Here is a 13,637-nt window from a genome sequence, read left to right on the forward strand (position 1 = left end):
ACATCCTCTGATAATAAGTCCAATCGGGTTTTTGAGCGCATGCATGCAATAAGGCAAAGCGCTTATTTCAGGGTTCTAATAATATAAGACAAGGTCTTAATTTTGGGGAAACATGGTATTTGCAAATCGCCCAGTTAATAGGACTCCTGGCAGTTAAAGGAAATTAAAAGGAAAAAAAAATAAACTATAATGAAGCTACCAGGAACTTTTACAGAGAGGGAGAGGGGGGTGAAAAAAATGGCATTGAGAAGATGATAGCCATAACTTTAAGATAGTAAACCCAACTTTTATTTTTAAGAGGTAGGTAGATAGATAGGTAAACATTATTACTGTTTTTATTACCATATCTAATTTATGCATATGTACATAACATTCTAATTATAATGTAATTAGAATGTTGTATGGGGCTTTGATCATGCAGCCAGAGCCGCCATCTTGATTTTTTTTGCATTCCTACCCTGTTTCCCCAAAAATAAGACCCAACCGGAAAATAAGCCCTAGCATGATTTTTCAGGATTCTCGTAACATAAGCCCTACCCCCAAAATAAGCCCCAGTTAAGATTGTCAGCCAGATGGATGCATTTAGTACCATATTTTCCCCAAAATAAGACCTAACCAGAAAATAAGCCCTGATGCATCTTTTGGAGCAAAAATTATATATAAGACCCGGTCTTATTTTTGGGGAAACACGGTACCAGCCACTCCCATGGCCTCTCTGGCTGAATAAATTTTTAAAAAGCTAAGGACTGGTTTTCATTTTATAAAACTTGCCATTGTGCCTAAATCACAATGAAATGAAGGGGATAAATGCTGAATAGAAAAGCAGTCTATAGTTTTATCTCCATGCAAAGCATCTTGCTATACTGTAGTATCCCGTGAAAAAGAACGACTGTAGAAAAAGAAAACAATGAAAAAAACGCTAAAATGTCCTAAGGGCTCGTCATCAATCATTGATTTAGTGGGTCAATGAAATGTATTTGATCCCCAACTGGATAAAATATACAGGGAAGCACAAAAAGTCATTGATCATTGTGAACTTAAAAGACATTTACAATTCTAGAGAAGGAATACTTTTGTTTCGAAAAAGAAAAGAGGAGGCATGTTGTTAAATTTGCTAGGCATGGATGAAATAAGCTAAGGATGGCATCAAGGTAAAAGAAATACAGGCAGTTCTCAACTTACAACTATTTGTTTAGTGACTATTCGGGGAATTCAGTACTCTGTAGGGGGTTGAAAAGAAGAAATATTCTTGTAAGAAACAAAAAGAACCGTCAGTAAAACCCTTCTTCTATCCATTGTCTTCCATGAAAGTAACATTTGATATGACAGGAAAAACCTAAGAATAAATTGAGTGTTTTGGGAATGAGATGTTTAGGAGATGCTGGCTAGGGAATTCTGGGAGTTGGAAGTCCACACATCTTAAAGTTTCTGGGGTTGAGAAACACCGATAAATGATAAAATAAGGAAAGACAAGGTCAAAATTAACAAGTCCTGAATGAAGGAGGTCAACACTGACCAGAAGAAAAAACATTGTGGTAACTCAGTAAGATAGAAAGAATGAATGAAGATCACTTAACAGAATGAATATATGGAGGGAAGGGGAATGGTAGAAAGGAAGGGGAAGATTGAGAATGTTGTGGCTGATGGAGTTGATGAGATCCAGTAAAAGAAAGAGAGGTTCAATGAATAAAAGGTGGTAATTGAAATGTATATAGTTGGTTTACAAGGACTGAGACTAGATGGGAAAGGACAATCAATGGAGTTGGTATAAACTATGGTAGATTTCCTTTCCTTCTCTCCTGTCTCCTGTCTTTAATTTCATTTGAATTTCACCACTGCCTTCCTTCCTTCTCATGCCGTTGCTTCTTACTTTACTGTTCCAAGCAGGATAAGCGAGCAGCGGGCGTCCTACAGTTTTTGACAAAGGTACAAATTAGTTTCTAAAGCAACTGCACGGAACATGAGCAAACATCAAATATATTTCTGTGACGGTGTCTTAAAAGTCATACTTTTAAAGCGTAAAAATTAACATTTAAAATGTTAGGGGAAAGCCGTGAATGAAAACAGATGCATCTTTGCATCCTTTTAAGAAAAAAATAAAATAAAATCTGTATATATATAAAAAAAGGTCCCACAGAGCAAGAACACTGCATTACAAACACAAAAAGCAAAAAAACGGAACTTGAAAAGATGTTTTAAATCTGCTGCGCTTAAAACCATTCATGGGGAATTCATTTGAAATCAAATGTATCAAAGCCCAATGGATGTACAAAATAAACAGCCCTGGTATATCTTGCATTTGATCTGTTTGTTGCTATGAAAATATTGACAAAAGGCGAACGAATGGGCTTCGTTTAGCTTTTATTATACTTGGCCAGTTCTGGAACCTTCCCCCCACCCCCACCCCCGGAAAGGCAACGCTCTTTCCAAATGTGAAGTTAACACATTCGCTGCAGGTCTGAAGCCAAAAGCCAAATGCAGTCCCGCAAAGGGCATTCTAGAAATCAGACGTAGAAATTGCCACTCTGCAAAAAAATATGCCCGTTGGAATTTCCTGAAGTCGTGTTTCTTTGCCCCTGAACCAGTGGTGAAATTCAAATTTTTTTACTACCAGTTCTGTGGGCGTGGCTTGGTGGGCGTGGTAGGGGAAGGATACTGCAAAATCCCCATTCCCTCCCCACTCCTGGGGGAAGGCTACTGCAAAATCCCCATTCCCACCCCACTTCAGGGGAAGGATACTGCAAAATCCCCATTCCCCCTCCCCCGCTCCTGGGGGAAGGATACTGCAAAATCCCCATTCCTACCCTACTCCTGGGGGAAGGATACTGCAAAATCCCCATTCCCATCCCACTCCAGGGCAAGGATACTGCAAAATCCCCATGATTGAGATGATTTCAAATACAGTAAGCAGGACAGGAGGATGTGCCCATAGTCCTTCCTTTTTCTTATTTGGTTAAGAGGCAAGTCATATAGCAAGAGGACTCTTCTGGAGCTTCTGCAAAGCTTCTGAATATCAATAGTAATTAGATTTATATACCACTTCATAGTGCTTTAAAGCCCCCTCTAAGCGGTTTACAGAGTCAGCATATTGCCCCCCAACAATCTGGGTCCTCATTTTACCCACCTCGGAAGGATGGTACTGCCTGAGTCAACCTGGAGCCAGTGAGGATTGAACTCCAGGCAGTGGGCAGAGTTAGTCTGCAATACTTGCATTCTAACCACTGCGCCATCACAGCTCCTATGCTCCCATGTTCTTTCTAGATCTCAGTGATGGCAGCCTGTGACTCCAAGGTGGGCAAGCGGTCCTTGAAACCATCCCCCATCTTTGTCCTGATGGACCCAAACAAAGGATTGAAGGTGCAATGCCTACAACAAAGTGGGAAGGAGGAGTGGGCTTGCCCTGTGGCTCATGGCAGTAGAAATTCAGAAATTTCTTCAACTTTGTGTGGGAAAAGTTGAGTCAGCTTCTCATGGCTACCAATAGTGAAGCTTACTGGAGGGCAGAACTCTGAAAGGGCACAGAACATTGCCCCAAAGAGTCGATGGATGGTTGGATGGATGGAGTAATGAACTGATGGAGCGATAGAGCGATGGACGAATAACAATAAACTGAAGTCCGTCGTGACTCATGGATCTGACACTCCAGCAAGCACATCCAGCTCCAATCCTTCAAGCTTCATTTCTGCAAAGAACATCCTGGTGATTCTGCAACAAATTCCACCCTCTGCTCAACTCGCAGAAAGCAGCCTTCAAGTAGGATTGTGGTTGGATGCAGAGCTCAGGTTCTAAGGAATCCAAAAAGCCTGTGAAAAAAAACATTACTCTCCCTCTGCCCTGACCCCAAGAAATACCTGAGATGTCTTGAAAGTGAAGACCAGAAATATGACTTGTTCTATACTTATTTCCCTTGGAGGCCAGTGATTATGATTGCTGGTGGATGCGAAGAGTTTAATCCAGCCTTGATTGTATTTTAGATGTTCTAAACATTTTGGAAGGTTTCTAGGGTATCCTGGAAAATTAGAACTTGACAGTTTATAAATGGAAGGAGGGAGGGAGGGAGGGAAGGAAGGAAGGAAGGAAGATAAGGGAAGGGAAAGGAGGAAATGTGAAAAACAGAACGGAGGGAAGGAAGGAAAGAAACGAAGGAAGGAAGGAATCAAGGAGTCACCTAACCAGTATATTTTTCTATTGAGCAGGTAATGTGCCATATGTACATTCCAACTTCATTATGTTAACTAACTGAGACATTTTGTACAAAATATATGACCTTAAGATAGAACACTTCCTTAAAAGAAATACTGAAAGGAACTTCTATTTTTCGGCAGTGGTCTCTGATACAACATCATTTTGTTCTTATTTTCTCAAGAAATGAGCAGCGCTTGATTTTGAACGTAAATGAGCAAAAGGTAGAAAACATCTTTATGTGTGCTGCATTTTTATTTATTTTCTTTTATATATTAAATAAATTGGTAAAACATAAATCATGCAAGACAACAGATAAAATAGTAGGAATGGTAGATGATGGACAAAGATACACTTGTTTTCTTAAGCGCAAAATATCAGCACACTATTAAATCAACAAGGTAAAAACTGATGAGTACTGTGTTTCACCAAAAATAAGACCTCCCTGGATAATAAGCCCAATAGGGCTTTTGAGTGCATGCACTAAAATAAGCCCTCCCCGAAAATATTTAACCACATGCACAGCTGGTCCCCCGGCTCTGGTTAGGGTTAGGGAGACAGAGCTGGAAATCAGGTAAGACAGCAAGAGGAGCTCCGTCTTGTTCCACACGCTCCAAAATAATAAGACCTCCCCAAAAATAAGGCCAAGCGCTTATTTCGGGGTTCAAAAAATATAAGACAGGGTCTTGTTTTCGGGGAAACACGGTATTTATTTACTTATCAAATTTTTACACCACCCTTCTCACCAGTGGTGGGATTCAACTAATTTAATAACTGGTTCTCTGCCCTAATGATTTCTTCCAACAACCAGTTTGCCAAACTGCTCAGAAAGTTAACAACCGGTTCTCCCGAACTGGTGCGAACTGGCTGAATCCCACCACTGCTTCTCACATATGTGAATCTGGGCAGTTCATAAATAAAAAACCATACAGTCACATAAAAAGAAACAGTTTAAAAAAAACAGAATGAAAACGAAGTTTTGAAAGACAGAAGGAGCACCCTCCTCAGGATTGCTTGCCAGGAGTTAGGACCTTTTTATTCTGCCCAACCTGTAATCTTCCAAAATCTGACCTATCAGCTCAGGTACTGTGCCAATGTTTTATTTGAACAACTATCTTTTGCAATACCTGAGGACTTCAGTTAACTGTCCTTGGAGCATCTAAATTTAGTATTTTGAACTTATGTGCACTATGCAGATCTTAGACGGAGGTTTGAAAGCCAATTTGATCTAGTGGCTAAGGCATCAGCCAGAAAGCAGAAAACCGTGAGTTCAAATCCCACCTTAGCCATGAAAGCCAATTGGGTGACTTGGGGCAAGTCATTGTCTCTCAACCCAACCCAACCCATCTCAAAAGGTTGTTGTTGTGGGAAAATAGGAGGAAGAAGGTGTGTTGGATAGGGCCACCATCTTGAATTATTTGTAAAAATAATAATGGTGGGATACAAATTAAATAAGCATAAATAGAAGTGAATGAATGAATGAACACAAATAAATAAATAGTGCCCCTTCAAAGCTGCTCTATGAAGCCATGTTGCAGTGGAACTTAGATTTTAAGAATGGAACAGGCACGTTGCTTTGATTTGTCTCATTTCTGAGATCTCCTCTGACAGTGCCAGGTTCTCCAGAAGCTTCTTCTAGCCCTCCAGAAGATAAATACCGTGTTTCCCCGAAAATAAGACCGTCTTATATTTTTTTTGAACCCCAAAATAAGTGCATGGCCTTATTTTTGGGGAGGTCTTATTATTTTGGGGCGCGTGGAGCAAGATGGGGCTCCTCTTGCCGTCTTATCTGATTTCCAGCTCTGTCTCCCTAACCCTAACCAATGGAAATGGCGGGGACTGGCTGCGCATGCATTTAAATATTTTCAGGGAGGGCTTATTTTTGGGGAGGGCTTATTTTCAGGGAGGGCTTATTTTCAGGGAGGGCTTATTTTCAGGGAGGGCTTATTTTAGCGCATGCGCTCAAAAGCCCGATTGGGGTTATTATCAGGGGATGTCTTCTTTTTGGGAAAACATGGTAGCTGCTTGAGAATGGTGGTGGCTACTAGAACTATGAATTTCAGGAGAATCGCTTCCCTCCTATGGAGCCAAGTGCCTTGTCAAGGCAGAGCCAATTCTGCATGGAATTTTACAACAAATTTGGTGCAGTGCTGATGCACAATTGTGCTGTGTCATTGGTACCTCAGACCTTGGGATTCAGAGATAATAGACTGGGCGACAAAAGGTGAAGTTTAGGGAACTATTCATGACCTATCTGTGAGCTGTGGGAGCAGAAGATGATGACAGTCAAGGGAAAAGCCAGACCATTACTTAACTCTTTGGGGACATTGGCTAGTTTCAGCAGTGAACGTTCTCATCCAGCAAAGGTTCAACCAGCTTCACTCTTGCAAACCTTGGGATCTCCTCTTAGTGACTCTGAGAAGGAGAATAGGAGTTTGCAAGCTACTCTGCAGGAAAAGAGAAAGTGTGTGTGTGTGTGTGACAGAGACAGAGAGACTCAAGCAATCTTTCCTCAAAAGAGTCTTGACCTTGATTTAATGCTTCCGCTTCAGGGGTGGGCTTCAAAAATTTTAGCTAGGGGTTCTCTGCCCAGTTGCTTGGTGGGAGTGGCCTAGTTGGCCTCCTGCACCACGGTGGGGGTGGGAGTTTTTAACCTCCCCAGGCTCTGGAGGCTTTCCTTGAGTCTCCTGGAGGGTGAAAACGGCCTCCCCAGACTCTGGAGGCCGGAAACGGGCCTGTTTCTGGCCTTCCCAAACTTCCGGTAGGCCCATTTTTCGCCCTCCGTGAGCTTCTGCGCACGCCCTGCATCCAAAAAGGGCTGCGTGGGGACTCCGGGGAGGGGAGTGGTGGAGTAGAGTGAGAGGGGGCCAGCCAGGAATGGGATTTGGGGGTTCTCCAAACTGCACAGAATCTTAGCTAAAGGTTCTCCCGAACCCCCAGCAGCCCACCCCTGTTCCACTTGACTCAACTTATGTCTTTGTAACCTCACTCTGTTCCCGATGGTATTTATGGATTTGGGGTTTTCCTAACGAATGCAAAGCAGATTGGTAATCAACACAGCATTCAGATGAAGGGTTTTAGGGGTGTCCTGTGAGCTTTGGGGGTATGTGTGTGAAAATACAAGTCAGGTTTCGGCAGAGCAGCAGTGTTTCCACCTGTTGCACTAGCATTCCAGGCTTTGGGTGGGGGTGGGAGGAATGTAAAAATATGCAGGGATATTTTGTGTGCTCAAAGAGGGCGAACAAGCATTTTGAAGCTGGAATTTTTAGGAGTACCATTGCTGGGGAACGTATGATGTGCAAGACAAATCCATAAGGGGCCACATTTGTGCCGAGTCTCTGCTAGATCTCCTGTAATAGGTGTCCCACCCACCTGATCTTGTGCCATATATTTTAAAATCAGTGGTACAATTCATATGTTTCCATAAATGACTCTTTCCTCATTTTAAAGGCATTTTTTTGTAAAAGTTTTTACGTCCAAAGCAATTTATACCATTTCCCCCAAAAAATAAGACCCTGTCTTATATTTTTTTGAACCTCGAAATAAGCACTTGGCCTTATTTTCGGGGACGTATTATTATTTTGGAGTGCGTGGAGCAAGATTTTTTTTTTTAATTTGATTTATATGCTGCCCTTCTCCGGAGACTCAGGGCGGCTTACAATGCATTAAGCAATAGCCTTCATACTTTTTATATATATTTATACAAAGTCACTTTATTGCCCCCACAATCTGGGTCCTCATTTTACCTACCATAGAAAGGATGGAAGGCTGAGTCAAACTTGAGCCTGGTGAGATTTGAACTTGCAGTAATTGCAGGCAGCTGATGTTAATAACAGTGCTTTAGTCTGCTGCGCCACCAGGGCTCCTCTTGCCATCTTAGCTGATTTCCAGCTCTGCGTTTAAATGTTTTCGGGGAGGGCTTATTTTTTTGGAGGAGGCTTATTTTAGCACATGCGCTCAAAAGCCCGATTGGGCTTATTATCAGGGAATGTCTTATTTTCGGGGAAACGGGGTATAACTTCCTCTGGAATCTTTTTATCAGCTTGCATATAGGAAAAAAAAGTATCTTCCAACCACATGCAAAATGTTTGTTCAACAGCTTTCTGGGGTGTTTCCTCCCCCCTCCCCCTTAGAAAACAATGCAAAATAGCTGAATGTTTAACGCTGGGAATTAACATATATACAAGGTTTAATCCATAACATGTGTTTGGCCAGTTTTTTAGACTGCTTGCAACATTGACCCTTCCTTTGGCTTCTGTGTGTTTGTTAGCATTAGAAACCTGGCAGAGGTACAACTTCAGAAGGTAAGATTAGATTTGGGGTTTTAATGGTTTCCTTATTTATATAGTTTGAGGTCCCATTGCTACATGTAACCTTCACAGCTATTGGGTTCTAATTAGACAACAATAAATTAAGGAAGAGTTCACTATGTACAGGAGGAGCCCACTAATAAGAAGGTACAGGTAGTTCTCGGCTTATGAGCGTAATGGACCCTATCCATTGCTGTCAAAAATCTTGTGACTTACTTAATTTTACAACCTCTTTTTTTTTTTTTTTTTTTTTTGCAATGTTAAGTGAACGCTGTGGTCATTGCTCTACCTCAAAGATAGATTTTCAAAAATTATTCTATTTTATGTGGTGGTGGTGATGATGATGATGATGTTGATCACAACTTTGGTCAGTAGAGACCAAAAATAAGGAAATTTAGGCCTACATCCCACTCTTCCAAGAGAAGTATTTGTTTATCAGAGGCTTAAAGCGAGACTGAATTGGATCAGGGTTATCTACACAACTCTAAGCAGGATGTTGATGAAAAGATTGAAGTCGGAACAGAAACAGAAACAGATGAACAGAGTTGGAAGGGATCTTATAGGTCATCTAGTCTAACCTACCGCTCAAGCAGGAGACCCTACGCCATTTCTGACAAATGGCAGTCCAATCTTTTCTTGAAAATCTCAAGTGATGAAGCCCCCACAACTTCCGAAGGCAACTTGTGTTCTACGGGTTGATTGTTCTCACTGTCAGAAAGTTCCTCCTCGTTTCTAGGTTGAATCTCTCCTTGGTCAGTTTCCATCCATTATTCCTTGTCTGGCCTTCAAGTGCTTTGGAAAATAGCTTGACCCTCTTCCTCTCTGTGGCAGCCCCTCAAATATTGGAACACCGCTATCATGTCTCCCTTGGTCCTTTTCTTCACTAGACTAGCCATGCCCCAGAAATTCCCCTCTTGTCCCATTGCTGGCCATTTACAACTTCCTTACTAATCTGACTTCTCCTTCCGATAGTACTCCTTCTGGTAGTACTTCCCAACAAGACAATTAGGTCTAGGCGGGACATCCAGAGAGAGGAGATCAAAACGGTTGAGATGGCATCTGCTCAATTGAAACCCTGCCCTGTTTTTAGATGCATGAAATAACAATTCAAAGGGTTGAACCTAAGAGAGGATTTAGAGCCAAACATTGCATGCATCTCTACCATCTATAAAATCTCACCCCTGCCCCACCCCCACCAATAATCTAGTCTCAGAACTTCTCATGGAGCTGGTTGGTGCTAGCCAGGGCTTTTGTCCAAGTATGCCGCCCTCTGCCTGCTTTCACTTCTGCTTCGGGGTTGCGAATAGAAAAGATACCTCGAATCTTATTAATTTTTATGGGCCACTTTCACATGGAGATTGGCTTTTATTTAAGGGAATCTGCCTTTATTCTCGACTCTCTCGTCAGTAAGGTTTGCTGAGTGAAAACAGAGGAGGCATTATGGACCGAAATCTAATGAATGCTGCAAAGGGAGACCATCCTCAAGTATCATTCTTCTTGGCTGGGAGCCAGATTGGAGGTCACTGTGAGGTTATCCTGTCTGACTTTCAGAAGAAGAAAAAAAAGGCCACCCTAGTTCGTTCCCGGGGCGGGGAGGATGGGGCGGGTTGTGAGAGAGAGAAAAGGGTCTTGGCAGTGGCCTCAGTCTTGTAACAAAAGCCTTATTCAAATGCATTCCTGGTTTACCCACACCTGTCATACATGCACATACGCACACACACACCTGCTCCGACAGTAAAGCTTGTTTCCTATTTTAAACACTTTGCATGTCTGCCTGCGTTCCCTTCCCTCAGCAATTCCACATCATGCAATGTGTGTGTGTCTCGCACCGATAGGAATTAACAAAGTGGCAGCCAGCAGCTATTCCAAGCCGTGATTTTCATGTTGGCTGATTTGAAAAGCTTCACTGACTAATCCAGAAAAGAGAAAGTGCACAGACGAAGGATGGTTTTTCTTAGAAACTCCTTCATCAGGGAAGGAGTTTCCCACACCTGTGGGAAATTGCACAGGCTAAAACAGACACAGTAGTGGCCACAACTGCAGTGACTCACTTAACAACTGTGGCAAGAAAGGTCGTACTATGAGGCAAAGTTCACTTATCAATTGTCCCACTTAGCAACAGATAGTTTGCACTCAATTGTGGTCATAAGTCGATGACTACCTGTATTAAATAGGCCTTCTGAGTTGGATGTTTCTTGTGTTGATGGACAGCTATGTCACTTGGTTCAATAAATAAGTACAGTAGTGCCCAAAATTGTGGAAACCTTTTAGGAAAAGTGTATTTTTGAGGTTTGATGGCTAATAACACCACTTTTTTTTTTTTTTTTTTTTTTTTTGGGAGTTTCAAGATAATCATATTCCACTGCTGGAATGGCCTGGGAATAGCCCAGACCTTAACCCAATTGAAAATCTATGGAGCCGACTAAAGAAACATGTTAATCAGAAGCGACCCAGCAATAAAACTCAGTTAATAGAAGCCATCCTTCAATCTTGGTTTCACATGATAACAGCTGCAAAAATAAAAGACTTGGTTCACTCCATGGGAAGATGTTGTAAGGACGTAATTCATGCTAAAGGTTACCCAACTAAATATTAACTGATGTGATAATTTTTGTATATCTTGTTTTTTCTATGGTGATAATTTTTGTATATCTCGTTTTTTTCTGCGTGTTTCACTTTTCTTCTTTATACTGTAACTGCTATTCTAATAGCAAATCCTTCATAAAAGTTGTTGCATTACATTCTTGATTAAATCATCTTTCCACTGATATATAATTTTATGGTACTACTCCAAAAAAAAGTGGTGTCATTAGCTAGTTTTAGAAAATACACTTTTCCCAAAAGGTTTCCACAATTTTGGCCACTACTGTATGTGGCCAATCCATAAACATAGATTGGTTGGTTGTCTACTTCATTGCTCTTCTCACTATTTCAGAAACAGGTTAGAGGTCTCACCTCTTTAGATTTTATATGATAGCTTTGATTAAATTAGCTAACAAAAAAGATGCATTTCTCTCCAGAACATGAATAATCTCATTTTATCATCAACGTGATCCTCCCACAAAAAGTTGACACTACTGAAACCTCTCACCATCAAATAAAGACACAGCGAAGCTTGTCTGTGAATATATATCTATACACTTTACATAAAAGAGCTTCAGGTTAACAGGAAATTAGATTTAACCTTGAAAATACTTGAAAATTTAACAAACTTCTGATTGGGGGAAAAAAAACACACATCCTCCAAGGCTACGAAGCCTGATTTTTCTTTTTAAAAAATTCTTTTTTTTTTTTTCGTTCAAGAGGCAACTGGACTTTCTGGTTTTTCTTTAAAGACGTTCTTAGACTTTCATAAAGACAAATACTCTTGTTCTGGACCTTGGCCACTATTGTCCAATTAGAAAAATATTGATGATTGGAAAGTACAGTAGAAAGTTTCTTTCATTTCACTTTCACTTTCACCCTTCTCCAGAATTCCAAATGCACCATTGACAAATGTTGAGTTTGTTGTTGCTGCTTGCATCCAATTCAGTTCTTTTCGCTTGTTGAATCCCTTTTTGCTTTTAACCTCTACCTCCACTAAATAGTGGTGAACCACCAGCCTAAGGCTGTTAACCTCTTATTTAGTCCCACAAGATTCGGATCCAGACAGCTTCCTGCAGCTTCTGGCCTTCCAAGATCCCCTGAGCATGCATTATCTCATGTTCCTCTTGGCCAAACCCATCAAGAATGGTTTCTCCCAATGATAGGACAGTCTCTTTGATTGAGCGCCCAACAAATCAATTCAGAACAAAGCAACACTTAAGTCCATCAGCAAGTGGCAGATAAGCAAGGATACAACAGTTTGATGGTCTCTCTCTCTCCCTCCCTCCCTTCCCTTTCTCTCTTTCATAGAAATTTCATTATATGGGCAACACATTATTATTATTTTATTATTATTATTATTTTTAATTTGATTTATATGCCGCCCTTCTCCGGAGACTCAGGGCAGCTTACAATGCGTTAAGCAATAGCCTTCATACTTTTATACAAAGTCATCTTATTGCCCCCATAATCTGGGTCCTCATTTCACCTACCTTTGAAAGGATGGAAGGCTGAGTCAACCTTGAGCCTGGTGAGATTCGAATTTACAGTAATTGCAGACAGCTGGTGTTAATCACAATGCTTAGTCTGCTGAGCCACCAGGCACATTAGATTTCCTCCATTGTATTGTAGATATACATACCACCACCATAAATATTAGGTAACATGTTTGGATAAAAAGATCCAAAATAAATTTGTACTTAATACCAGATAGATGTTCTCAAGTAAAGTTCATTTTGGAGAACATAAATGCCCAGTAAACCCCAGGTAGGCTTGTGACTTCAAATATTATCAACGTTATCATTTTTGCCTCATCATGACTATCCGTTTTTATCCAACATCTTTGCTGTTGAGTGGGATTGCAGTATTAGAGATAATGTCTTAATTTTTCGTGTTGGGCTACTGTATTTTTTTCCCACATGGAGAAGATAGCCCAGCTTTCATCTAAGATGCAACTGAGATTTAACAAGTTCTTATTTCCAGGTAGCACTACAGCCACCACAAAAAAGGAAATCTGGGAATTTTCACCCAGATATCCTGGAGCCATGCAATTGGTGCTCCCATTTATCTAAAACTCCCCTTGTCTTTCTGAAAATTGTCATATAAGGTGGCCAAAATAATTGAGAAATGGAAAAGACCAGAATGGAGAAAAAAAAATGAAGAAAACATTCAAAAGCAATAGATGCAGAAGCTATGAAAGTCCTCAAAAGTTCAGTTTTTTTTAAATCAGGTTATAAAAGTTTTATGGCTCATTAAATTGCCCACCTTAGGAGCAAATTACAATCCTTGATCTGACTGCTACAAGGTGCATCCTCAAATTAAGTTTTCCTGTAAGCCGCCTTGAGTCACCGTGAGCGAGTAGGTGGCAATATAAATTTTCCAAATAAATAAATAAAAATGGGTGGTACTTCGATCACATTGTCGTGGTCCCCATCTTGACGTTTTTTGTCATGCTCTGAGGACATCCCTGTTAGTGGATCTTAAACTTGTAAGCTTCTGTTTCTAGAATCATGGTCTTCTCCAAACAGTTGCTTCTGTTTCTAGATTCTTTCTCAACACACA

The 13,637-nt window shown here is 40.8% G+C and overlaps 1 protein-coding gene across 6 annotated transcripts in view; it reads left to right on the forward strand.

The window, feature by feature from the left end:
* The window catches only part of LOC132709695 (uncharacterized), a 169,012-nt gene that overhangs the window by 131,647 nt on the left and 23,728 nt on the right, over positions 1 to 13,637 (forward strand). The gene's annotated exons all lie outside the window — the stretch shown is intronic.

The sequence above is a fragment of the Pantherophis guttatus genome, chromosome 7 (genome assembly GCF_059756535.1).
Source record: "Pantherophis guttatus breed Tessera chromosome 7, ASM5975653v1, whole genome shotgun sequence".
NCBI lineage: Eukaryota > Metazoa > Chordata > Lepidosauria > Squamata > Colubridae > Pantherophis > Pantherophis guttatus.